The sequence below is a fragment of the Paroedura picta genome, chromosome 2, assembly GCF_049243985.1.
Source record: "Paroedura picta isolate Pp20150507F chromosome 2, Ppicta_v3.0, whole genome shotgun sequence".
Classification (NCBI taxonomy): Eukaryota; Metazoa; Chordata; class Lepidosauria; order Squamata; family Gekkonidae; genus Paroedura; species Paroedura picta.
This window is the reverse complement of record NC_135370.1, coordinates 126,858,004-126,885,472: the sequence shown is the minus strand read 5'-3', so window position 1 is coordinate 126,885,472 and position 27,469 is coordinate 126,858,004. Positions and strand designations below refer to the sequence as shown.

At 42.6% G+C, this 27,469-nt stretch overlaps 2 long non-coding RNA genes across 5 annotated transcripts in view; one reads left to right on the top strand and one right to left on the bottom strand.

Moving 5' to 3' along the window:
* LOC143830278 (uncharacterized) overlaps window positions 1-27,469 on the bottom strand; it is a 45,527-nt gene that overhangs the window by 12,111 nt on the left and 5,947 nt on the right. The window contains exons 2-4 of one of the 4 annotated variants that reach the window (XR_013228408.1): window positions 17,568-17,687; window positions 11,983-12,127; window positions 4,564-5,128 (exon numbers count right to left, since the gene is read on the bottom strand). This is a non-coding gene — a long non-coding RNA (uncharacterized LOC143830278). Of the gene's footprint in view, window positions 1-4,563; window positions 5,129-11,961; window positions 12,128-17,567; window positions 17,688-27,469 lie in introns of those variants that run through there. The other 3 variants (XR_013228409.1, XR_013228406.1, XR_013228407.1) reach the window with 3 other exon arrangements.
* Window positions 1,925-7,721, top strand: LOC143830277 (uncharacterized). The gene is made up of 3 exons (XR_013228405.1): window positions 1,925-3,777; window positions 6,812-6,955; window positions 7,400-7,721. It is a non-coding gene; the product is annotated as an uncharacterized LOC143830277 (long non-coding RNA).

The following is a 27,469-nucleotide window of genomic DNA, read 5'->3' as shown; positions in this document are numbered from 1 at the left end:
CAGTGCAGGGGGAAACAACCATTTATGTATCTCTGTCATTTTTGAGACCCAGCTATACACTACTACGGAGGGACTTCTGTGCCTGGGGCCCCTACACAGCTGCACTAAGGTTTTCCTGAGGTTGCCTCTTCCAGCAGAGGACAATAGCTTGTGGGGAATTGTGAAAAAGCAGAGCCAACCATGAGCTACAGCTATCAGTACAACAAAGGCAAAAACCCTTAGGACAGAGTTTAGAGGGAGCTACCGAATGCCATCCAAAAGCTTTCAGAGTTTCATGCAGCCAGAAAGATTCTCTTTAAAAATGTTAGTAATGCCCTCCAAGTCAAAGGGACCACTCAACCTCTGTGGTCCTCAATATATAACATTATTACTGTAACAGTAATTTCTCCCATTTGGGAAGATGTAGGTTGTGATGAACACAGAGATAATATAATGAGAAGCAGGAATAACATCAATGACAGTAATAAATATAGTGTCATCAAAGTGCCCATGGAAGTACAAACAATAGGTCCTTGCCATTAGGAGACTGCAATCTAAAATCCAGCAAGGGGCAGAAACTGTAAAGGTACGAAAAGACAGCATCAAAGAAGCTGCCTGGAAAAATATGGGGTTGGACCCAAACATCCTTTCTACATGAACGTACCGGTCTCCACAAACAGTTCCCAACCCATGTAGCTTTTGTCCCTAGAGGTCACATGACCCTCGGTACAGCCTTTTTGATTGGTCAAAGGAGGAACCCCCCCCTCCTCTCTTTTCTTCTAATGGAGAAGCTGGTAAGATCCAGCTCAGAATGCATAAGATGTAAGAATCAGTAGCAAGGCATTGCAAAAATTATATTTAAAATAACTGAGCCCAAAGTACAGGGCTTGCCTGCCTTTCTCACAGATGTGCTCACTCTGGAGTAGAATGCAGAAGAACTGTACAATCGTCCCCTTGGTGACCCATAAAAGGAATGAAGGTAGTAACCACAGACAGGTATGTGATGAAACAGTATCAAATAAAGAGACATCATCTTTCTAATATGTGGCATGCAGAATCACAAGCAAACCACCATTTAATCCTCCCTCCATTTAAACAAATACTTTGGAAGCCTCCTTGGGTTCTGAAACCAAAAATCACATAGCCACTTACCCCAGCTCTGAGCAAAGCATGGGAGGCATGACCATCCATTACTTATTGCAGGGGGAAAAGGCTTCTTCCATGTGCATTTAAAACAAACTCGCTTGAAACAATCTCAGCTTTGAGGGAAAATCTAACAATACAAAAACTGACTAAGGTGAACCTCTTTCAGAGTATCATTTTGAACTGGGTCTTCAGGGAGTGAAACAGAAGGGAAGAACAGCCACAGAACCTTGGTTGGAAGATCCACAAATCACTCACAGTTTTGCTTATATTTTTTCAGTTCTCTTGAGAGGAGGATTTCGGTTCCATTTTTTAAAAAGATGGTTTAAAATGTGGGGCTGCACTTCTTCACAAATTCTCCCTTTATGCTTTGAATTCTGCTCTGATCACTTTGCCACATTTCGGTGGGAGAGGCTGTGGGCCTGCAGTGGGTGTTTTTTTGTTTTGTTTTTTAATGGCCAAGGCTGTTCATGAACAACACGCCTAACCATTTGTTATTGCAAGGTAACTCGTACTGCACTACATACAATAGCTTTGATACAAGCTTGGTTGTGAAGGATTTATGGTTTGTTTTCTATTTTAATTAAAAGACCACTGAAGCATTTTGTCAGAGTTAAAAGAATGGCATGGACTTTGGATGGGGATCTAAAAGAAAAGGTCAGTCATTTATGCTTCTTGATTATGCCCCTTTAATTGTAATCGGACACAAGCCAAGTGACCTATTAAACCCTTTGCCTCTTGCACTGCAGAGGATAAGAGCAGGTAAAGTCCAGTAACTCTTTAACTAGAAGGCTGAGCGTTACTTTAGCTGAACCACAAAGACTCCTTTGTTTCTTTGGCTCAGCTGCTGACCACGGTATCTGCTTCACGGCCCACATTGCCGCAAGGAGTGTCTGCTCTGCAAAAGGCAGATTGTGGTAGGCTGCTGCCTCCTGTTTCCCAGTGAGGATCCTTTCCACAGTGTCGGTACCCTTCAGGGGTGGTGGTGGTGGTGGTGGTGGTGACTATTGTTGTCCAGATTTTGCAATTGGTTTAAGCTGTTGGTTTAGCTTATGAAAAATATGTGGTGGACATTATTATGTGTCTGTAAGTAAGAATCTCCCCATCAAACATTGTATTTGCCAAGCGAAGAGGGCTGGCACAACATATGACAGATGTACCATTTCCACAGGAAAGGAAATGGGACCCATTCTTTCTTTTGGAACTTCAGTCACCCCTGGCTAAAAATTCCATGTCTCTGTGACACAAGTTGAGAAGGTTTTAGATGGGCAAAACAGGAAGAGAAAGCCGCTCTGTTATTCTGTTGTAGGAAGACCAACTCAGTAGCACATAAGCTCCTAAGACCCAAGCTTGTGTAGACTATGACACACTTTGACTTGGACACTTAGTATTCTAGAAAAGATGGTCCTTTCATGCATTTGACAATGCGAGATTTCAGCCTTTGAACACTTATGTCAAAATAAATTTGCCAGGCCTTAAGGAATTGCTTTTAATCATGGCAGGTGGTCACAATAGTGCTTCAAAAATGTAACTACTTAGCACCTGTATGAGACTAAGCAAGTAACAAGTATTGGAAATACCTTGTCACTTCAAGTGTATTCCCATAGACGCCCGGCCGTTATGTTTTTCTTAATAGCATGCAGTGATAATACTTGGCATTTATATTTGTGTGTGGCCTCAGTAATCCTTACGGCAGCCTATTAAATGAGGTTGGTCTGATTATCCATGTATCTACATAACTGCTGAGGCTGACAGAAAAGCAGCTTAGCGAACGACATCTAGTGGGTTTGTGGCAGAGGCAAGATTTGAATGGGAACTTCCCAGCTCACGATCTAAACCGTAGCAGTTCTAACTGACTGAGGACATGCTGCTCCCTGGTGCAAAGGGAGTTTTACATCTGGCCTGCACAGATCAGTCACTTACAGCATTTGCATAGGCATGGGCCTCAAGTCTATAGACAGACAAGGCATATGCATAGACATGTTTTCGAAAGGTATAGATTTCCCCAGTGTGTAGGAAATCTTATTATAATATTAAGCATGTTAAGGCCCGAAAAAGGTAACAATGAAACCGATAACTCCATTTGAAATGGAACTGACAAATCTCACTTGTATAAAAGGTGACTCAAAATGAGCAAAACACACAGAAATGGAAAGTGGAGTAGGTGTTCACAAAAGGTTCTTGGAATCATCACAGAAAATAACCTGGGTTAAAAAAAAACCTGTAAAAACATCCAAAAAACATCCAAACAAAAACACAGCGAGTGAGATGGGTGCTGTCTTAGCTGACCCCTGAGAAAAAAAAATATGCAAAGCAGATTAGACTGTCTCATTGGAAGGTTCCTCTTCTGCTTATGTAAGCTTTTAGATTTGGCAAAGCTGTTTAGAGGGCAATCACAGCTTATTATCTCCTTTATACATTGTTATATCTGGAAACAAGTTCCAGTGACATCAGAAGAATACAGTAAGGCTTAAGAACGACAAGAACCAACTACTGTTCCATTTTGCCCAAAGAAGCATTCTGAAAATCAAGAAAGTTTGTTTTCCATCACCTATTTTGTATCTCTACAATTATTGTGTTTGTGTAGCAACTGTGGGCCAGTTTGCATGACTTCTTCAACACATTGCATGCATATAGAGGTGGCTGACTGCTCTGGTAAGTACAGTCTGCAGATTTCTACCCATTCTAATGGAAATAGGGCTTCCTGAAGCAGATTGCTTAGGTTAGTCCTGTTGGTACATCCTGTCTTTCTTCCATCAGGAAACTCAAAGTGCCATGCACAGGGCTTTCTGATGGTACCTCTTTCAGGTTCTATGTAGACCCATTAACAGTGTCATCCTAAGAGTTCCAATATATCCACAACACATTTGGAAAGTCAACACACTTCACTTGGACTTTCACATGCTGAACTGGTTGAAGATATTAGCTATGACCTGGATCCTAAGTATCATGAGCATAGCTCACCAAAAGAAAGAGAATTTTCCTTCCTCCCTCCTCTGCTATACCAATTGTGCCCTCCACAAATGACCTGATGGGGCAGGAACAGCCCCCCCCCCTGGACAATACCGGGTGCAGAGTGAGGAAAGGGAGAATAAGCTCAAGTTATCCCCTCCAGGTGGAAATGCCTTTTATTGGCAGAAAAATAAGATTTGGGTCCCAGTCCTTTGAAAAGCAGATGTTTTAATGTTACATTCAGTACTGAAATTTAAAAAGAGTGGTAGGGGAATCAGTGGAAATGTTTGTATAAGTCTGAAAACAATAGAAAGGATAGAATATATTTCTGTGTATGCCAATGTACTCCCTCTTACATATAAAACAAAGTAGTTTAATTTAAATTAATTCTGACTGAAGAAATTCAACATGGTACCAAGAGTGCAACTTTCACTTCCCAGAGGAAAAACTGAATAGAGAAGTTAATTGTTTTGAAATAAAAATTCAGGTTTATAATAGAAGGAACAGAGCTGCTAGCCACATCCTGAATATGTAGATCATGCTGTTTATAGCTGGTGAAAGTCCCTCTAAAATTAACCTTTTACTGAAATCTAAATGCCATTAGCTCTACAGTATTGACTAGCATTCCTTCTCCCCCTTTCTTCTCTATTGTCCATCATCTTCTTCAAAGCCAGAGTGCATTAAATAAAGAAGTCACTTGTAGTATAAATCACATATCACTTTAGTACCTATAGGACATCAACACATATGGTTAGAAATCCATTCATTTTTAATAAAGGTGCTCCATTGGTCATACACAAACCACAGTTTATTTAAGTTGAATACTAAGTTCACTCTGAACTTAGCAACAAACTATGGTATCTCTTGAAAGAGAAAGTTTCCAATCTATATTCTGCACATGCTTTCCCATCTGAGCCAGGATGGTGTACCGGTTAAGAGCAGAGGCCTCTAATGTGGAAAACCAGGCTTGATTCCCCACTCCTCTTCCACATGCAGCCAGCTGGGAGACCTTGGGCCAGTTACAGTTCTCAGAGCTCTTTCAGCATCAGGGTGCCTGTTGTGGGGAGAGGAAGGGAAGGTGATTGGAAGCCACTTTAAGACTCCTTTGGGTATTGAAGAGCAAGGTATGAAAACCAAGTCTTCTTCTTCAGTGCCTCTGTGTGCCTGGGAACATTTGTTTCTCATACAGCTATCAAGAAGCAAAAAAGTGTTCATGTTTTGAATAACTTGTGCAGAAGTTGTCACTATTCAGATACACTCTTCAGGGGTATCTCCACTTTTCAAGACACTGGCTTAAGATTCCAGCTATTTCAAAACTTGACATTCCATTTGTGCTCTTTGCTTTGCCAATGGCAATTGGACAACATGGGCTGCAGTCCTCAGGCAGTTCCTAAAAGGTACCTGATGGATCAAATTAGCCATAATGACAACAAGGTCTTTTACCCTTCAAGGCAGAAGCTAGATGTTACATGCAGATGATCCCTAGCTAATTTGATGCCCTAGACAGCATAAGTCTTCCTTTGCTAATTGAGACATATAATCAGACACACCTCATATCACAGGTAGTGATGATAAAAGTATGCTTGACTGAATTTCTGCCCATCATGAAGTCATTAAACACATGGTGGGATGACTATGAGACAAAGAAATAATCCTGGTTTCAGGACAGAATTCCCCCAAATGCTTTCTACCTACAACTCCTACTGGAAGGAGATATTTCTAAAGAAAAATAAATGAGGTGGTTGCTACTTTGGCCTGCTCTTTTATCTGGAACATGCATCACTTTGTGAAAGTTTGGTCTCCAAATTGTACAAAACAAGATATATCCTGTGAACAATTGTTTATTGTGCAGGCAAAATACTTGAAATTAACTCTGCATTTGAAGGCACTCAAGAGCTTTCAGGTTTTGAGCAATAACTCTCTACATTGATTTTCAACATGTCATAAAAAGAGACAAAGCAGGTCCAGCCTGGCCTATCCTGGTTGTTTGTGAGTCATTCTTGTAAATCTTATTAGGGTGCTTCAAAAGACTCTAATATCTAATAATCAGTTACTAAGTAGAAAACGGGGGGAGGCAAACCTTACAAAATGCCACACAAAACACTCTTTCACAGCTCTCACTTACCGTGATCTTATTTTGTCCGGGTTATTAATTAAACTCACCACTATTTAATTGATTTGATGGAGTTTTAACACGTTTATCTAGAAACTTTTAGGGATGTGTGATTTGGCTCGGATTAGCCCAAAAAACTTGAATCAATGCTTGGGGGGCGGGGGGCTGATCCGAGCCAGATCACAATTCCCATTAGTTTAAATCAGGGGTATTCAAACTGCGGCCTCCAGATGTCCATCCACTGGCAGGGGCTCATAGGAATTGCAGTCCATGGACATCTGGAGAGCTGCAGTTTGACTACCCCTGGCTTTAAATGGACATGGTTCAGCTGTTTGGGGGATATCTTTAAATGTCTCCCCTGCAGACCCTGCCTGCAGCAGTGGAGAACAGGCTCTGCACAGTCTCGGGTGGGGAGAAAGAACCTGCTGGACACTATCTGGAGTGGATGTCTTTCAACATCTCAACTGGTTTCCAGCAAAGAAATAGGCACTCCTTGACCAACTCTTTATCCAGAATTAAAGAACACCTGACAATTGCTGAATGTGATTTTACTGTTATATGCTCTCTACTTCCCAAATTGGCCACTCCATAACAACGAACTGAATGCACTTCTGTTGTTCTCAGAGCTGGAACAGTCCTGACTGAAGAGGAAGTAAAGCTGCTAGATCGCAACTCCGTCATCCTGCCTGCAGGCTGGTGGGTCACAACCCAGAGATCCCACCTGTCTCTTTAACAACTTTCCAGCCACCAAAAAGGATGCAGCTGCAGGTTCTCTCACTCTCTTCTCTTGCTTGCTGGAGAAACTACGTGGGGGAGGAAGATGGGCAAAAGTGCAATGGGTGGGTGGCCCCAAAGCCACATCCTCCCTGCCACCTCACAACAAGTGGGGGCTCTGGTCTCTGTACCGACTTGTTGCAAACCACTCAAAAAGAACAGCTCTCCTGTGGTCTTCCCTTTCAGAACAAGAGTTACAGCAGGGCTGCCAGCTCCAGAGTCTGAGGGGGCTGGTTTGCCATTTGCACAGTGGTAGTTTGCATGGCTGTGCAAGGAAAAGACACACCTTTTCCTACAGCTCATATAATCAAAAGCCCCCTTTCAGGAGCCCCCTTGGCCTTCACTGATACAGGCAGTGTCCAGAAGCTTTGTTTTGTCCATTACTGCAGTGACTAGAACACAGTAAGTCCTGACATGAAATGTGTTCTTATTTTACAGCCACACTCCCTCACCCCTCCCTTTTGGCTCCTTTCTCCTTGAAGACTGCCTCAAGGAATGTACAGGAATGATCTAGGCCCTATCTTCTATTCAGAGCCTTCCTGTTAGAGAAAAGAGGCTGCGCTGGGCACACAACAGAAGGAGAGGAATGGAGAAGCCCTTGCAGGAAATGAAATTTGAAAACTGAGAACTATTAATGTCTACATTTCCCTGATTTGTACCTTCTAAGAATGATGACATGTCATCCGCTCACCACTGGACGGTCCCTCATAGCATTTCGGCTGTGATATGTTCATCATAAACTGGAGTAGTGGAGCCTGAACTGATCTCTCTGAAAGTCATCTTGTGGAGGCCAACAATGAGTTAGCTGATGTGTGTGTGTGTGTGGGGGGGGGGGGTTCACTGAACCCAAATAACACAGTATGCAGATCTCCAACCTGACCCACCAAAGTGAAAGCAGACCATAACTGTGTCCAGTAGTGGCCTATCATGATTTGTTTACACTTATAAGCTTTCTTTTGCTGCTCTTTGCCTCCAGATGCAAACACAGGTGGGTTGTTAAGCACCTGGCAAGTCACAAATCCTAATCCAATTTCATTGTTGATTGTATTGAGTCACTCAGTGTAATCTATCATGAATCCCAAGGAGGAAGGCAGACACCCTGTGCAGTAGGTGAGGCTGAGAGTCCTGGCAGGATTGCCCTGTGAGAACAACTCTGACAGGACTGTGACTAGCCCAAGGTCACCCAGCTGGCTGCATGTAGAGGAGCAGGGAATCATCAGATTAGAGGCTGCAGCTCTTAAGAGCTACACCAAGCTGGCTTTCAGTTTATTCCTCCCTATCCTCCTCTTCTCCATAATGTCTGCACCAAAGCACAGGTGTGACGGCAATTTTGGCACTCATCCCTGCATGGCCTTTTCCTCTCCTGAGCTACACATTCTGCTATACCCCAGGACAGCTGTGAAAGGAAAGAAATCATTTAACAGGCTAAAGAAGAGAGAAGAACTGGGGGGTTTTACCCTACTATTCACTATCTTTTCACTAATTTTGCAAAGCTACAAAAATGTGAGGTGGAAATAAAGTCCACAGGAAACGACAGGAATACAAAATGCAAAGCACCATGTCTACCTAGGTGTAAAATAAGAACATAGGGCTAATCATAGAATCATAGAATCATAGAGTTGGAAGGGGCCATACAGGCCATCTAGTCCAACCCCCTGCTCAACGCAGGATCAGCCCAAAGCATCCTAAAGCATCCAAGAAAAGTGTGTATCCAACCTTTGCTTGAAGACTTCCAGTGAGGGGGCACTCACCACCTCCTTAGGCAGCCTATTCCACTGCTGAACGACTCTGACTGAGAAAAACTTTTTCCTGATATCTAGCCTATATCGTTGTACTTGAAGTTTAAACCCATTACTGCGTGTCCTCTCCTCTGCAGCCAGCAGAAACAGCATCCTGCCCTCCTCCAAGTGACAACCTTTCAAATACTTAAAGAGGGCTATCATGTCCCCTCTCAACCTCCTTTTCTCCAGGCTGAACATTCCCAAGTCCCTCAACCTATCTTCATAGGGCTTGGTCCCTTGGCCCCAGATCATCTTTGTCGCTCTCCTCTGTACCCTTTCAATTTTATCGATGTCCTTCTTGAAGTGAGGCCTCCAGAACTGCACACAGTACTCCAGGTGTGGTCTGACCAGTGCCGTATACAATGGGACTATGACATCTTGTGATTTTGATGTGATGCCTCTGTTGATACAGCCCAAAATGGCATTTGCCTTTTTTACCGCTGCATCACACTGCCTGCTCATGTTTAGTTTACAATCCACAAGTACCCCAAGGTCTCGTTCACACACAGTGCTACCTAGAAGCGTATCCCCCATCCAGTAGGCATGCTTTTCATTTTTCTGACCCAGATGCAGAACTTTACACTTATCTTTATTAAATTGCATCTTGTTCTCATTTGCCCATTTTTCCATTGTGTTCAGATCTCGTTGAACTCTGTCTCTATCTTCCGGAGTATTTGCCAGTCCTCCCAATTTGGTGTCATCTGCAAACTTGATGAGTAGTCCCTCCACCCCCTCATCTAGATCATTAATAAATATGTTAAAAAGTACCGGGCCGAGCACCGAACCCTGAGGTACCCCGCTACTCACCTCTCTCCAGTCTGATGAAACACCATTGACAACAACTCTTTGAGTGCGGTTCTCTAACCAATTCCCTATCCACCTAACGATCTGAAAATCCAGATTGCAGTCCTTCAACTTATCCATCAGAACATCATGGGGAACCTTGTCAAAAGCTTTACTAAAATCCAAGTAAATGACATCAACCAAATTTCCCCGATCCAGCAAACCTGTTACTTGGTCAAAAAAGGAAACTAGGTTGGTCTGGCAGGACCTGTTGGAGACAAATCCATGCTGACTTCCTTGGATCACCAAATTGTCCTCCAGATGTTTGCAGATCGCTCCCTTTAATATCTGCTCCATTATCTTCCCCACAACAGAGGTCAGACTCACTGGTCTGTAGTTTCCCGGGTCATCCTTCCTCCCTTTTTTGAAGATTGGAATAACGTTTGCTCTTTTCCAGTCCTCCGGGACATCTCCAGTCCTTAAAGAGGTTCCGAAGATGATGGACAAGGGCTGTGCAAGTTCTCTGGAAAGTTCTTTGAGTACTCTCGGGTGCATTTCATCTGGACCAGGGGATTTGAACTCATCCAGTGCAGCTAAATGCCTCTCGACCACCTCTCTATCCATGTTAACCTGCCACCCAGACACTATCCTTTGGCTACAGCCATCTCTAGATGTGCCTAAACACTTAGACCTGTGGGAAAAAACAGATGTAAAATAGGCACTAAGCCTTTCTGCTTTCTCTGCATCTTTCGTTAGAGTTTGTCCATCCGCACCCAACAGCGGGCCTATTGCCTCCTTTACTTTACGTTTGCTCCTCACGTAACTGAAAAATCTTTTCTTGTTACAATGGGCTTCCCTGGCCAATCTTAGCTCACTCTCAGCTTTGGCCTTTCTGATGATTGATCTACAGTGCCTAGTAACCTGTAGGTACTCTTCTTTAGAGCTCTGTCCTTCCCTCCATTTCCTGAACATTTTCCTTTTCTTTCTTAGTTCCTCTTGAAGTTCTCTGTTCATCCAAATAGGCTTCTTAGAGCTCCTGCAGTGTTTTCGTATTTCTGGAATAGTCATTGATTGAGCATGCAATAGCTCTTGTTTGAGTAGCGCCCACCCTTCACATGCTCCCTTCCCTTCCAGCATTCTCGTCCATGGTATGACACTCATCATGTCTCTGAGTTTATTAAAGTTTGCCCTACGAAAATCCAACATCCGCGTCTGGCTACAAGCTTCCTTGGCTCCCCATCTCAAAAGGAATTCTATGAGGACATGGTCACTTCCCCCTAGGGTCCCCACCTCCTTCACCTGCGTTGAGCAGGGGGTTGGACTAGATGGCCTGTATGGCCCCTTCCAACTCTATGATTCTATGAACATTCATTCTAAGCACATCAACCTCCTTTGCTTGGATTACTGTTGGAATATTTCCATATTCAGTTTTCCATTCCCAACCTATGATCTCCACTATAGGCTACTGCTCAAATGCAAGTCCTACCAAAGAGAGAGATAAATACAAAAACAAACCCTTGTCATTTGTGTGTTGTGATAATTGTCTATCATCATGGAGAGTCTATCGTTTTGTATGTTGTGCATGTGTCACACCCCTCTTTATTCTTGACTGATCTACCATGTCAACAGATAATGATCACTGGATTGCTACGCTGGGTGGAATCTGAGAGCCACCTGATCCAGTTCTTGAATTGGAGCAGAATCCTTAGTTAAAAACAATCTTAACAGATTTTAACTCATTTGAATTGCTTTATGTCATTATGTTGTGTATATGATGATAAACTAAGCTGCACCATGGCTGAAGCCCATATCACAGATGTCCCTACAAATACAATTGCTGGGCCTTCCAGGGTGCTCTCAACTCAGTTTATGTGAACAAAGTATTTGTAAGAGAAGGGTTGCGAGGACCCAGTCTTCTCCAGTTGGTGAAGTACCACAACTATTCATCAAATTGATACCTGTGCTGTGGACCTGCTCCAGTAGCCCTTAGTATGTGGCAAAAAGGCCACAGGCGACCCTGCCTCCCGTGCAAGCCCATACCTACTCCGAAAAGTCCTTTGTACAGTGCCATAGTGTCACATAACAACTTTAATTTGGCACTGACATAGCAGTGGCTGATGCTGCCTTGGCATATGTCATGAGGCTTGAGAAAAGGAATGAGTGATCTAAGATGAAGCGCTTAAAAGTGGTTCTATGTGGTACAGATGGTAGCATATACATGGTAAGACTGGGTGTCATTTTGGGAGCCCGTGCGTGGTCACCTCCAGCGATTCCTCCTTGTCAACAATGCCGGTGAGCAGCAGCCAGCCACCTGGGAGGGGGGAGTTGGGGACACCACAGAGGAGAGGGGATCTCTTCCAACTCATGGCCACTTTTGGAAAGCTGGTGCTCCAAAGTGCCTGGTGCAAGAGTGGGGCAAGAATGGCATTTACTCACACCTGTCCCTGTTGTGCTCACCACTGCTACTGGTCTTCCACCACCTGCTCCTCCTTTTCTCCATAGTGTCTGCACCAAAGCACTGGTGTGATGGCAATTTTGGTGTAGCTCCCTGCAGGGCCTTCTCCTCTGCTGAGCCACACTGATCTGCTACACCACAGGATAGCTGTGGAAAGAAATAAACCATTTAACAGGCTAAAGAAGAGAGAACGTGGAACTTAGCTCCACCCATCTCCTCACAGCCCAGATGGACACTCCCACTACAGCCACTCTGTCATTTCCCCTTGAGCCATATTATTTTTAGTCTGGCTCAAAGGAGAAAAATACAGGAGTGAGGGTGAGTCATGCATGGACTGGACATAACATTACCTGCAATCTCCCAAATATTCCTGGGGCTTTCCACTGCCATTGCAGGGGGAAATCCCCATGTGGAAGCAGCCTTACTGCAGTTGAACTAGGTTTTCCCTTTACATGCACAGTAAATAAGAGAACTTATTTGTTTAGGCCTAACCTATATGCTTCTGAACAGAACTTGCCTGGTTGATGCACTGCCAGTCTTCTGATCTGGAGCATGATGGGTATGAATAACATATGTACATAACTACTATTCTACTCACGGAGAAAAACAAACTAAAGGTTACTGCCAGCTCTTAGCCACCTTTCACTTAGGCAGTCACCCAGCCTTTATTACAATAACAAGAATTATTATGACATACTACCTTATTATGGGGCTTAAGTATAAGAAGCTTTTCCCCACACACCAGTAACTTGTCTGGACTATCAATGATTCACTCATGATTCTTTCCCAATCTTCCCGGAGTGATTCTGCAAGCTCTCTTGAAAGTCACAGTTGCTTTTAAGTATGAGATACAGATAATGCATCTCTTACAAGTTTAAATTGTTTCAATATGGCTTCAGTTATTCCCTTATGTGATGACCTACAGCAAACACACACACACACAAAGAATGGCCTGGATGTGTGCCAGAGTCTCCAGGCCTGGCTAGAAGCTTAAAATAAAGATTCAGGACCACTGTTGAATGCCTTTGAGGCCTAATGGATGTTTATTATTGGCAAAGATTGCATGCACACACAGCTATGGGACCGCATTAGTGGCAATTTCAAGAATTGAAACTGAGGCATATTGGCTTTTGTTATTTTTTAAAAAATCATAGAAAAGAATCTAGGACCCTGAAGGCTGCAATCATGGGCATAAAAATGCGCCTCTCAGAATGCAAAAAGTAGCATCTTCTGAAGCTTTATTTGTGGGTCAGGAGGCAGGTTTGAAGTGCTTTGCCTAATTTTTGGACCCACCTATTCACTTCCAAAACCAGAATAACTTATGCAAAATCAGCAAAAATCATCAGGTTTTGCTTAATTCACTGTTTATACAGGTTGCAGAATTTGTTTTCCCAGCACGGAATCTGGATTTTTTAAAAAGCACAGTACATATATAGCCCTAGCATTGTTCCATCATAATCACAAAATTAAAACTCATAAGGAGTAGGAGGGTATGTAAGTGTTCTCTGATGAATCATGATCGTGCAACTGTGTACATAGGAAACTGAAATCATACGGTTACGTTGTCCTCTGTGTATTCCTCTGTTACGTTGTCCTCTGTGTGGAAAACAGAGTGGAACACAATGACTTCACAAAAGTATTTGCCCAGTCTGCCTTTTTAAAAATACAGTCCCTGATTTTAATTCTTAGGGACAGAGAGCACACAGACAATAAATAAATATATATTTTAAAAGGTAGCGCAGTCTGAGATCCACACATCCTCAAGTGGTTTCAAAACTGTGTAAATTTTGTTTAATTTGGACAAAATTTCACAAGAGCAGCAATAGGCTTCTCTCCGATCTGTCTTCTTCACCGCCAAATGTCAAAATCCTACTCCATGCCCTGAAGGCATTAGACTATTAAAATATATATAGTTTGAAAATATTTAAACACTGGCAAAACAACCTTAGTTTATTCCCGTTGCTTTCTTGGAAATTGCTGCAACATTCCTGCTGAAGTTATGAAGAACCGCAGCTTCTGGCAGAGAGCCCTAGTATGGAAATATTTAGTACAAATAGGACATTTTTAAAGGATGGAACGATCTCTGTGACTGTTTAGTCACGCAGTATTATAAATGTATGTATATAGGCTCACATTAGCATCCTGCCACAAGGAGTTCACTGCATATTTGGAACCATTCTGTTTTAGCCTTTCAGCATCCTTGTGTTATGTCCATGGTTAACTAGTGAGTTGAATGGGGAACTGCACTCAGATCTCACTGATTCCCAGCAACATCACACTAGCTCCAAGTACATGTATATATGACGGAGACCTCCAAATCTAATTAATCTTCTTTCTTGGTGCTTCTTTTGACTTTCAAGTTCTCTCCCTCCAAACTTGGTGTGGTGGTTAAGAGCAGTGGACTCTAATCTGGAGAACCAGGTTTCATTTCCCACTCCTCCTCCACATGCAGCCAGCTGGGTGACAGTTCTCTCAAAGCTCAGTAGCACCTGAGAGCCCTCAAGTTATCTTTCATGGGGGAACTTGCTGAGCGATCTGTCTTGAGCAAATCACCATCTGTCAGCTTGATGTCTGAGGCTACTGGCCAGCCACTGCTTTGTTAGGTTAATTACTGATTAATAGAACAGGGTGATCAGTTGAATTTCATCTATGGGAATGAATCTATCAGAGTTTGGAAATTATGATTACCTTCCAATGGACAGGAAGAAGGACAACAGGAAAAATAAATCTGAAGTTCTAGATGGAAACTTGAAGAATTTAGCAAGAGTGAACTAAATTCAGCTGTAGCATTGGAGAAGCAGCTGTCTTCTGGGAGTCTGGTGCAGATTGTTTATCTGAGTTCATTGGTCTTAATTTTGGCTCTGTTTGTCCATTTGTAAAAAAAAAACAAATTTTAGAAAGACAGCATCAATTTCCTATGCTCTTTAATCAAAATGAAAAACCCTGCAGTGTTCTACCTGACCTGTAACTTCTCAATTCTAGAAGAAGAAGGGAACATACCACAATGGGGAAGTTCAAGTGGAGATCCAGATTGACGAATAACACTTTTATTATTATGGGCAATCATTTGCAATTTTTGGCAACAGGAGGAACAGTAATATGAGTTGTGAAGAACATATAAAGACTGCAAAGGGCATTAAAGGAACAAACCTCATCAGAGTTTTGCTCAGATGTAAGCTTCATATTATTCAATGGGTCTTTCTCCCAGTTTTTTGGAATAGATTATTTCTTCATCTAGGACATGACATTCAGTTTTACTTGAAATGGAAGCTGAATTGTGACAGCCTGGTGGGTCAGTATGTAAAGGTGTTAATGCAGAGAAGATGTTTGCATATCGATTGCACTGCTCTGCGTTGACACCAGAAGATTGCATGTTCAGTTGCAACTGGTCAAGGGATGAGACATCCGATTATACATACAGAGATGCATGGAACAGTCCAGAGTTATCTATAACCACTGGTGACCTTATTAGACTTTCTGTTTCCATTACAGTCACAAAAACTAGATGCTACAGGCCAGACTTTCTTGCTTGGAAGGTGTTGCTTTTGAGCTCGGAGGCTGAACCAAAAAGGCCTCCAGACATAACTCAGAGGGGCCAGGAAATGGCATTTGGGCCATGCTGATTAGTGGGTCCTATAAAAACTGTCGTGGCACTAACCAAGGGGGAGGGCAGAAGACAGGAACGGACAGCAGCAGACCTGGAGATCTCCTGAAATTACAACTACTCCAGAATACAGAATAAGTTCCCAATTGAAAAAATGGTTGCTTTGCAGGACAGGCAATGTCATGATACTCCACTGAGGTCCCTCCCCTTCCAATTCTACCCCCCCCCCCAGATTCTACCCCCAAACCTCTAGGAATTTCCCAAATCAGAGTGGGCAACCCTAAACCACTCCCTTCCCACCATCCTTATTAGCATACTTCTTATAAGACAAAACAGAAGCTGAGACTGGATGAGCTGAACCCACACCACAACTCTCTGTAGTCTATTTCTTACTTTTAAAATTTCCAAACCCTTTTCTAAACATGACCTCCTTTATATTTGGTGGCAATTATCAAAACAACTTATACAGCCCCGTGAACTTGACAAACAGCTCGAAGACAAAAGCTCCTTGCCCTAAAGCATTTACTGTTTAAAGAAGAGCAAACACAAGATAACATAAAGGGACAGCAGCAGCAAAAGGCAGCAGAGCAGGGCGTGGGCATGGTTAGAGATGGGGGAAAGGGTGTGTTCTGGGGAGAGGGGGCGGCAAAGAGATCAAGATAACAGAGCTGTTTAAAAGCATACCGCTGGATTCAGAAACCTGGCCTGTTTTATGCTGTATACAGTGGGTGTTCTTTAAAAAGCACAAGCACATCAGAACTAGGGAAATGCTCTATGATCTTTATTCATACATATGCACAAAGCTGGTAATATATGGTACTTTGCCGTATTTCATAAACAAAGAACGTAGATCTCTACTCTGAAAGAGATTACAGTCTAAATTTGACAATGACATAGGAAGGGTATAACAAAAGTAGCAAGAGATTAATGGGAGCACATTTGGTTACATGTTCTTACAAGTGTTGTCGCTATAGCTGTGGGTGAGGATTAAGGAGAAAAGCCAAAGTCTTTGCAGAAGAGGTGAGTTTTAAGAAATCTGAAGGAGACTGAGCACCAGGAACCATCCAGTGAAAGAGTTCCAAGGTCAGCAGCCACAAGAAAGAAGAGAGGGAATCCTGGGCAACCAGGTTTGGGAAATTATTGGAAGTTTTGGGGGCTGGGCCAGGGGAGGGAAAGATTTGGAGAGGGAAGGGTCGTTAGTGGGAGATAATGCCATAAAATCCACTGTTCAACGCACTGATTTTGCTGGTTCAGAACTCAGTGGGAATTCTGGAAGGTTTTTAGGCCCCAATTGGAGGTTGGTAATCCTATGAGCAATGAGCATCATTGCAGAAGCAACATTCACAAACAAGGGAAGTAAAGTGAGATAAGGGGCAGAAAAATGAGGAGCAATAAGATTGGCGTTAAGGACTAGAATGCAGGAGGGGAAGGGGAGAAAGTCAACAAGAGGATTTGAGGTGGCTTGTCTCCACTTCTGAGCACGGTGAGAAATGTCCTCAGAATTCTGGATATGGGTAAAAACCACGCGAGAAGATGGCTGAAGCAGTCAAGGGTCAGGTTTGCCAATCTCCAGGTGGGGGCTGGCGATGTCCTGGAATTGCAACTGGTCTCCAGAATCACTTTGTTATTTATTGATTCATTTATAACATTTGTATTCCAGTTCTTCTGGAGAAAATGGCTGCTTTGTAAGGTGGACTGCGTGACATTGTACCCTACTGAGGTCCCTCCCCTAAACCTCACTGTCCTGGGCTCCACTCTCAAATCTCCAGGTACTTCCGAAACTGGGATAGGCAACCCAGATGGGTACAGACAGCACTGTACACATTACAGCACTTCACATCCTGCCACATAACCTGAAATGGCTCTTGAAGCAACTTATAAAAATAAGTAAAAACACGGGCAAAATATTACAATTTACATTCAAAATTACAAGGAAGCAGATGGTAAGAAAATGGTCAGAAGGGTAGTTAAAAGTTTCCTTACCCTCTGGGTACCTACTGCAATCAGAAGGTCTTATCTGCTTTCCAGAAAGTGAGGTCATAGTTAGGCTGATTGACGGGCCTCTCTGGGAAGGAAGCTTCAGAGCAAGAGCACCGAAAAAAGCTGCCAACTTAACATCAGAAAAGGAAGGAACTTAGAACAGAGTGTCTCTGGAGGCTCCTACAGTGCAATTTTAAGCAGAGTTACACCCTTCTAAGCTCATTGACTTCAGTGCCCAGAAGACTGTAATTATTGCAGTGTTACTGAACCAGGAAGTATTTTGAACTTCAAGACCATTATAGCAATCCAACCCGGATGTTACCAAAACATAAATCAGAATGGCCAAATTATCCCTCTAGAGCAGCCTTTTTCAACTTTTTGACAAAGGAGGGGCTCCTGAAATAATTTTTCAGGCTTTGAGGAGTCCCAGAAGTGATGTCAGTTGGCCATGCCCCAGAAGTGCCATGTCACAGGAAGTGACATCACTACCACATTAACAGGTAGGCTTGAAGAAGACCGGGGGGGGGGGGAAGAGAAACAAGAGGCAGTTTAAGGCAGGAGTAGGGGCACCGGCACAAAAACCACAAGAGAACTCATGCTCAGGAGGGGGAGCAATGGAAGTGGCCAGTTCCCTAGCTTGTGGCTGAATCCATTAAGGCAGGAGGGAAAAAGCCATGAACCCCCCTCTGAAGTTCCCACGGACCCTCTGCAGATACCTGGTTGAGAATCCCTGCTCTAGAGGAACAGCCTGCTAAAAAGGTGTCTCTGGTCACAGTTCCCCTAATGACCCCTTAGCCCAGTGTGATATAGTGATCTGAATGTCAAACTAGGATCTGAGATCCCCTGGTTCAAATCCCTACTCTGCCATGGAGGTTTGTTGGATGATTTTGAGACAGGCACATGCTCTCAGCCTAATCTATATATCCAAAAGTAAATCTAGAACCAGAAACACCCACAAATGGTGTGCTGATCCTTCATGGGAAATGGTATACCATCCAAAACAGGCAAACCACCAAGTCCCAGAACAGCCAGATCACACTGTCTTGACTGGACTATGCTTTACCTTATTCACCTTCATCCAAGCCATCACCAACTTAATGTTTCCACTCAAAAGCTCCAAAGGCCCCCATTGATAATTAGTGGTATAGACAATTAGCTGCCTTGGCAGCCCTCCTAAAGCAATGTAACAAGTCTGTGAGCAGGGGGAAGGGACACGGGTCACTGCCTGGGCGAGGGTTTAAATCAATTTTAACAGGGTTTAGGATTTTATGTTTTTATCAGGTTTTGTAAGAGATTATTGTTTCATACCACAAGCCACTACATGGGAGTGGATGGATATAAAATGAATCGTAAATTTAAAATAAATAAAAGATAGTGTTGGACTATTTCATTTATTTAATCTTTAAACCGCTTGGGGAGTGGTATAAATAACTGGTTAAGGGCTAAGTGGGTGGAGAGTGGGCAGGGCCGGTCCAGGTGAGGGCCCAATTGGAAGGCATGAAGCGCCTTCCGATTGGGCCCTCACCAGGACAGGACAGAGTTCCAGCCAGGTCAACAGTGTGAATACAGAGGGAGGCCTTCCCCCCCGGACCCAGACGCACACCCGGGGCCTCAAAGAGGCACCGAGTGTGCTTCTAGGCCTAGCGGGAAGGCCGTGCTGCCACCGGGGGGGAGGGGGGAAGGAGGCCTTCCCACCGAGCCCAGAAGCACACCTGGGGAAGCCCCAAGTGTGCTTCTAGGCCCAGCGGGAAGGCCATGCTGCCGCCGGGGGGGGGGCTTTCCCCCAAGCCCAGAAGCACACCCGGGGCCTCAAAAAGGCCCTGGGTGTGCTTCTGGGCCTGGCGGGAAGGGTGCGCTGCAGCCAGGGGGGAGGGGGCCCTAGGGGAAGGTCGCGCCGCTGCCAGGGCTGGGCGGGGGCAAGGAGCCCTCTCAAAACCTTATTTTTCTCTTTCTTTTGTGCCCTCACTCTTCTCCATCTGCTGCTACCTTCCTCCCTCTCTTCTCCATTCACTCTTTAACTCGTCCACCTCTGGCCCACCTCCTTACCCTTCACCTGCCTTCCACCTCCTCTGCATTCTTCCCTTCTTTTCTCCCTCCTTGCAGATTTGTCTTCTTCATCCACACAACTCTCTCCTCCCTTCCACCCTTTCTAGCGCCTGTTGTATTTACAAGTAAAACGGGCTTTAAATGTAGTCTATTTATATATCGCTCGTCACTGTGAAGTGGACTCGTAGCGGTTTACAATAAATAATATAAATACAGATAAAACCAATACTTCTCCCCCTAGCCATGGAATTCTGTTCTCCACACAACCATAAACTTCACTGGATAACTTGGAGCTTGTCCCCGTTTCTCAATTTAATTTCCTTCATGCTGTTTTTATGAGGACAAAAAAGAGGGAGAAGCTATTTGTGTTTCTTGGCTTGGAGAACTGTATCTACCAGGTGACTCGCATCCCAATGAGATATACAGTTGGGTGCATGTTAGTGCAACCTCTTCTGGCTCAATAGTTCCTGCACAAAATTGGAGAAGGATGCTAACTGGTAATTACTGTGGGTTTGACTTCTAAGATAAAACAAAGCTGGGAAAGTTCACATAGGCATTAAATCAAGGACTTGCTGGCTGGAGGAGCAGGGTGAGAATATATGGGCGTAAGGAAAGGATATAGCAGTGGTGTTTTCTGAGAAAGGAAACTGTAGATACGAACAACTGAAGCTTCTGCTGGTTCCATATCATTTGCTCTGACAAGCAGCAACTATCCATGGTCAGGCACAGAAAAATATTTCCTAACACCTGCTACTGAGATTCTAGGGACCGAAGCTTGGGCCTGCTTTATGCAAAGTATGGGCACTTCCTCTGAGCAGCTTCCTCCAACAGAGCAGTGGATTCTTAAAATCCAAATAAACCTGGTTCAGAGAGAAAAGGATCTTTCACAACAGAAAATGTAGGAGTCTTCTCTGCTAGTTGTGTGCCAAGAGATGCTGTGGACTTTATTTATTTATTTATTTATTATTTTAAATTTTATTTATAATCCATTACAAAAAATACATTTAGCCATCTCCAAAATTACATGTTAATAGATTATATTATATTTACAAATAATAACTTCCAACTGTATTTGTTGAAGAATATACGGAAAAAAAACATTAATTCTCCTGTACAAAATTTCAATCCATTCTCATTTCCCCTTATAAATTATAAATCATAACCAATAGTCATAAATCCACAACTATACTTTTTTCTAATATACTCTATCCATAAGTTCCATTTTGTCTTAAAGTCCGCTATTTGTTTATCTTCGACATAAGTTGTCAATTTTGCCATCTGAACAATTTCCAATGTTTTCAACTGCCAATCAAATATGGTGGGCGTCTCTTTTAACTTCCATTTTTTTGCCCAGACTATCCTTGCCGCCGTTGTCAAATATCTAAATAATTCTCCATATTTCTTATCTTTTTCATTTACCAGAAAACCTAAAAGATAAGCTTCAGGATTTAGAGCTATGGAGTCCTTAAAGATTTTTGAGATTTCTCTGTGGATATCCTGCCAAAAATGTCTTGCTCTTTTGCAGGTCCACCACATATGGAACAATGTCCCTCTCACTTCCCCGCATTTCCAACATTTGTCTGATAGGCTTTTATTCATTTTTGATGATAATTTGTGCGGAGTCATGTACCAACAGTAATGCATTTTGTAATAGTTTTCCTTAATATAATAACTATTCATAAATTTCAGATCTTTACTCCACATTTTTGCCAGGTTTCCAATGGAATGTTATGACCGAGATTCCTTGCCCAAACAATCATAAAATCTTTGACCACCTCATCTTCCGTGTACAGTAATAAACATAATTCATGCATCTTCTTGATTAAATGATTATCATCTTTACATATATATAACTCTAATTGTGATTTTTCTACTTCAAATTCCCATAGCTTCCTATCCCTTTCATATCTGTCCTTAATCTGTCTATATAGCCACCAGTCTACATATTTATATTCTTGCACTGATTTCTCGTGAGATTTAATTCTAAACTGTATTATCCCTTCTTGGGTAAAAGTCTTAATTATATCCTTATAATTTAACCATTTAGTTTCTGATGTTGCTTGCTCTCTGAACAGAGCTTCCTGTGGTGACAACCATAAAGGAATTTTAGAATATAATTTTCTTTTATACTTTCCAAACCTTAAATAAAGCAAATCTTATAACATGATGTAAAAATTGTTTATTTGCTTTCTCTTTTTTGTACCATAAATATGCGAGATGCTGTGGACTTTAATGGGGTACAAATGAGGGTGACACAGATCTCTTGGAATGCTCTGAGCTTTCTCCAGCATATCAGGGGAATGGTTACTAAAAACAAACTGAGGCGTGTATTCAGTGTCCTATTTTGCAGAAACACATTAATTGCATTAATATTTCCACTGGAAACTATACGTTATGCCTTTCAAGTCCAGTTTCTTTAGGATGGTGTGCCAAAATGACACCTCTGTATTTTCCACAGATACCTTGTTAGCCTCACATCCATAAACTGCTTCACAAGTAATGCTGCTATTTTGGTCGTTGCTCAGGAAATACAATCCTCCAGTCACCCTCATTGCCTACTCACTCTGTAATATCACATAATATTTACACACAACATCCCAAGCACTTGAAGTACTTCACAAAGAAAACAAATGGAAAGTGCTTCATGGACTTGTTGCCTGGTCAAACACCAAGGGGGTGCTACAAACTCTGATGCATAAGAAGTTGTGCAGAGTGTTATCTGTGCTGGGCACAAAGAGAGGCTCCAATTGTGCATTGCCAGTTTCTGAGAATGGCTTATCCCCCAGGAAATGTAACACTTGTTTGAATAATCTCCTGTCGGATTAGGGCAAATACTCTTCTGTAATCCTTATGACAACCCTGTAGGGCAGGCTATTATTATTATTATTATTTGCAGACTGCAGAAGAGAGGACTGAGAATGAAAAGTTAATGCCTCCCACGGGGCCTTTTCATAATCTGGTAGCTAAGGTAAGACCTGTACAAGGCACTGTCCAGCTTGGGGCTCCTGTTTTTTTCACTACTCTCCTACTTGCAAATGAGTTTTTGTAATCTTATCTCACCCTAGATACTCTTGTATTATTCACCTGGGTAAAGTCAAGAAGATTAAAGCTCATGATGTTTGTCTGGAACTGTGTCTAAGAAGTTCTGTGATGCTATTAGCTACTCAGGTTTCTTGCTGCCACGATGTGTACAAGCACATGCCCTCTCCTAGAGTTGTTTGCACACCAAGAATTTCACCCAGTGCTTTCAATCCCCATGCATTTTCTTGCACACCTGCAGATTTCCTAGCTAGGTAAGGATTATGTTCTCTTTACTTGCAGTCTCTTTTGATACAGCTTTGCTTAACAGCAGGAGAAAAGTAGTGATTTACAACCTTGGTTCATGTATACCTAGGGATGATAAGAGGCTAGTTTTGCATAACTCTTAAGAGTGCATAACTCTTAGAGGGTTCATAGTAATGTGAAATGTAGAAACTATACAGAAAACAATTTTTAGAAAGAAACTTTAGAGTGCCCACTCTGTGGATTCTTGTTTGTGTCTGGCTGGTCATCTTCTAAAAAGGTGCCAAGAATTGGTACAGATAGAGGGGAGGGGGGAAATTAGGTTGTCATGCATGATTCCCTTTCCCCAAAGCATTTTTGTTTATTTAATTTCTAAACTGTCCCTCCCCACAAGTCAACTCAGGGCAGTTTACAATAATTAAAACAGTTAAAAATAGTTCCCCTTCCCCTACTCTGACTCTGATCAAGACCCGGCTAATGTCTTTAGGGTCGGAGATTACCAGCAAATTGGTGTTAGCTGAGTACAGTGTTTTCCAGGGAGAATATTGGGAGAGCAGATATGCAGGATCCAGAGTGTGTAGGGCATCCTTTCTCAACTTTTTTACCATTGATAAATCCTGGAAACATTCTTCAGGCTTTGAGAAACCCCAGAAGTTGTGCCATCGTGCAGAATATGACTGATAAACCTAGCTGTGTACACGCCCACCTGGGCCCCCTCCCTTTCTCACCCCTTCCAGGTCCGTCATTGGCCATTTGGGGGGGGGGGAGGTTGATTTGACTATATATGGTTGTATCACCCAAAACATGTTTTAACAATTTTTTTTAAAAAATTAAAAATTAAATATCTCCCACCCATTCGGGAAACCCCACCAGGGCCATCAAGAAACCCCAGGGCTTCAGGAACACCCTGATTGAGTAAGCCTGGTGGAGGGCCTTAAAAGTCAGTACCAAAACCTTTGTTTGTAGCCAGTTATGAAAAACTGATGGCAACACTAGTGAGGCTCAGTATGGTGTAATGATTAGTGTTGGACTAGGAACTGGGAGGCTCTCCCATGTAAACCTGCCAGGTGACCTTGAGCCAGTCACTCCCTGGCAACTGAACCTACCTCACAGAGTTGTTACGAGGATACAATGGAGGAGAGGAAAATATTATAAGCCACTTTGGGCCCGCACGAGAAGAGAAGTGGGGTATCAATTAAATAAACAAATTAGAAATCCTACTATAATGCAGAAAACATTGTGCGAGGCCCTTGGTTTCAAGGAATTTGGAAGCAAGTTACACATACACAGAGGTTTTCTTATATGCACAAATTCCATATGTAGAATATTTTCTCTGAAAAGATTCTTCCCACAAGGAATTGGCAGAGAGCCGAGGAAGTTCGAACCACAGGGACACCTTCGCCCACTCCTAATTTGAAATCAGACATCTAATCTAATCATAACTATACAAGTGACTTTGTGAACTATTTCAGACGTGACTATTCAAGGTGGAAAAGGCATTTAGCGGGACACAATTTTAGCTGCTAGATGTTGAAGTACCTGGTGGGGAAAGGGACGGTACACACTCTTTTGCACAAAATGGCCACAACCCAAAGCTGCTTTCTCTACAAACCAGAGGCTTTGTTGCCTATATTAGCATGGAATGTGTCATTCACCCCAAAGAGCAAAAAAAAAAAAAAAAAAAGGAAGGGAAGGGAAGGGAAGGGAAGGGAAGGGAAAGTTAATAACTTAGCTGACTTATTTAAAAAAGAACTCTACAGCAGTTTTGCCATCACTAACCCCTAATTCTCCAATGAGTAGGTGGTGAGTACTCATGAGTAAGCACTCTTCAATATGCTAAAGATATAATAATATGGTTGATCCACACCTTTTCTCCCCACACACTTCCATAAGACTGGTAAAACATGAGAATTGCACTGTTGGACCCAACCAAAGTTTCTCTAAGTCAATATGCTTTCTCTATCGGTTGCCAGCCAGATATGCCCCCCAAATTCATTTACCAGACACCCCTTCAATTGTTTCAGTTTCTGCTAAGGTATACTTTCTTTAAATGCAACTGTTTTATTTTTGAATGGAATGGTACACTCCTATCTGGGATGGTCGTCCTCTTCCACCGAGCGTGCACCTTCGGAAGGGATGCACATGGAGCAGTGAGGGAGGTAGGGGACACCCACCTAGCCAGCCGGATCAGCCGAATCAACCCTGGCGATCAATGGGGCAACAGATGTCGCAGCCAGATCACCCTTACATCTAAATAACTTTGTTGATCACCATAGATCTTTATACTATTTTTAGAGAGCCAGTTTGGTGTAGTGGTTAGGAGTGTGGACTTCTAATCTGGCATGCCGGGTTCGATTCTGCCCTCCCCCACATGCAACCAGCTGGGTGACCTTGGGCTCGTCACGGCACTGATAAAGCTGTTCTGACCGAGCAGTGATATCAGGGCTCTCTCAGCCTCACCCACCTCACAGGGTGCCTGTTGTGGGGAGAAGAATGGGAAGGCGACTGTAAGCCGCTTTGAGCCTCCTTCAGGTAGGGAAAAGCGGCATATAAGAACAAACTCTTCTTCTTCTTCTTCTTCTTCTTCTTCTTCTTCTTCTTCTTCTACTACTACTACTACTACTACTACTACTACTACTACTACTACTAAAGATAACTAATCAAAATCCTAGAGCAGGTTTTACATCACTGCATTTTGAAACAATGGCAACAGCAATTCTGTCTGGCTGCTATACCCATACACCAAAATATCAACACTTCTGTATTTGTAGCATGCAAGCCTTGGAGGACTTATCTCATTATATACTTGACTGTCCACTCTATACACAACCTGGGGCCAAATTCCTTGCTGAAATATTATCTGGTCTTGTTTCCTGTTCAGTCACTGAGAAGATAACCTATCTCTTATCCAATTCAGATGACTATGTAACATAGAAAAAGTCATTATATGCTGTGGCAGCAAGGAAAATAAGAGACAAAGCTGTCAGCACAACAGTAAATACTTAATTTTAATTATATTCTCTTGTATGTTGCTTTTAATGTTTTGTGGTTTTATGTGTAAATTATTTTAGAGTACTTTTATCTTATCAAATATATCTTGTAAATGTATTGTTTATATTGTTATTTTGTAGAAGCTATGGCCATATACAAATAAATCTTATTACTCATTACTTTTGAATAACATAATAGACACTGATTAAAAATTCCATTAATTCTTTAAAAACTTTTTTATGGCAATCAGTTCTATAACTTAATTTGGAGTTGTGCAAATCGTTACTTCGCTTTGTTGTTCTGAATCCTCAGGCAATTAATTTCACTGAATGACCCACCCAGTGTTTGGAGAGGCAATAATTTTTCTCTGCTCACTTCCTCTGCTGCATCATTCAGAATTTCGTAGATTTCTACTAAGCCTGTAGCTCTTACTTTGTTTTTTCCTGAAGTGCAAACATTCTGACCTCATAAACCTTTCTTCAGAGGGATGATTCTCCAATTCCTTGATGATCTTCTTCTTCTTCTTCTTCTTCTTCTTCTTCTTCTTCTTCTTCTTCTTCTTCTTCTTCTTCTTCTTCTATGATATCCTTTCTGACCCCAGCTGGCAACTCATTTTATAGAGGGCCAGGTTTTGAACTGCAAAGTAGCTGAAAGGCAGCAGTGCTGGCCCCATCCATTGCCTCACCTCCATGGGAGCCAAGAGACAGACAAAGCGTTCTTTAAGAGAGCTGGTGCAGTGTCCTAGCATAATCCTATGCATGTTTATTCAGAAGTCAAGGAGGAACTATGCATTAACTCAGAAAACTCATAGTCCTACATGTCAGTCCCATCATTCCCTTCTTTCAAACTCAGGAGAGGAAGCCCCCTTACAGTGAGCAGGAGGGAAGGGGACTTCACTGCTCCAACCCTACAATGGTCCCCATGTTTCTTCCCCAACTGCATTTACTTCCAGTTTTGGAACAATGCTAATAAGAACATGAAATGATTGGGATTGGGATGTTCACAGGATAATTTGTAGGTGGAGAAAATATAAGCACCCTCTACACCTGTCAATGCTTTTCTTCAAAAGGCACACTCCCAAAACAGAATTAGGAAGAAAGCATAGGATTGGGAGTTTGGTAATGTGCAAACCCACCCTAAATCTCATTCAGTTCAATGGGACATGCTCTACAGCAAGCAGAGAATTTCACCCTCCATGGATGTCTGTACAAGTGCCTTGAAGTAACCCCCTGTCATTCCCACAGCCTCTGGATTATGCAGCTGAGGATACTGGTCTAATATATGAAGCTCTTGGCAAGATCAGTAACCTATTGAACATGGAGCACTTTGAAACCTCAACTGTCCTATGTAAATAGCCTACCATGTTCTCCATTGTGAACAAGTAGCACAAGGTCTTGTAGCTGTACAGTAGGAGAGTTAGGGCACTTTCTGTCAGATTCGCATCTTGCGCTGAAGAAGGTGGCTGATAGGGTGTAAGATGCTGCAATCATGCTGTTAAGATGTTAACGGTCGTTTTAAAAGACATATCGTCACTTAGGAGAATAATAAACATATTGTAACTTTCATACCAGATCCTCCAGCCCAGA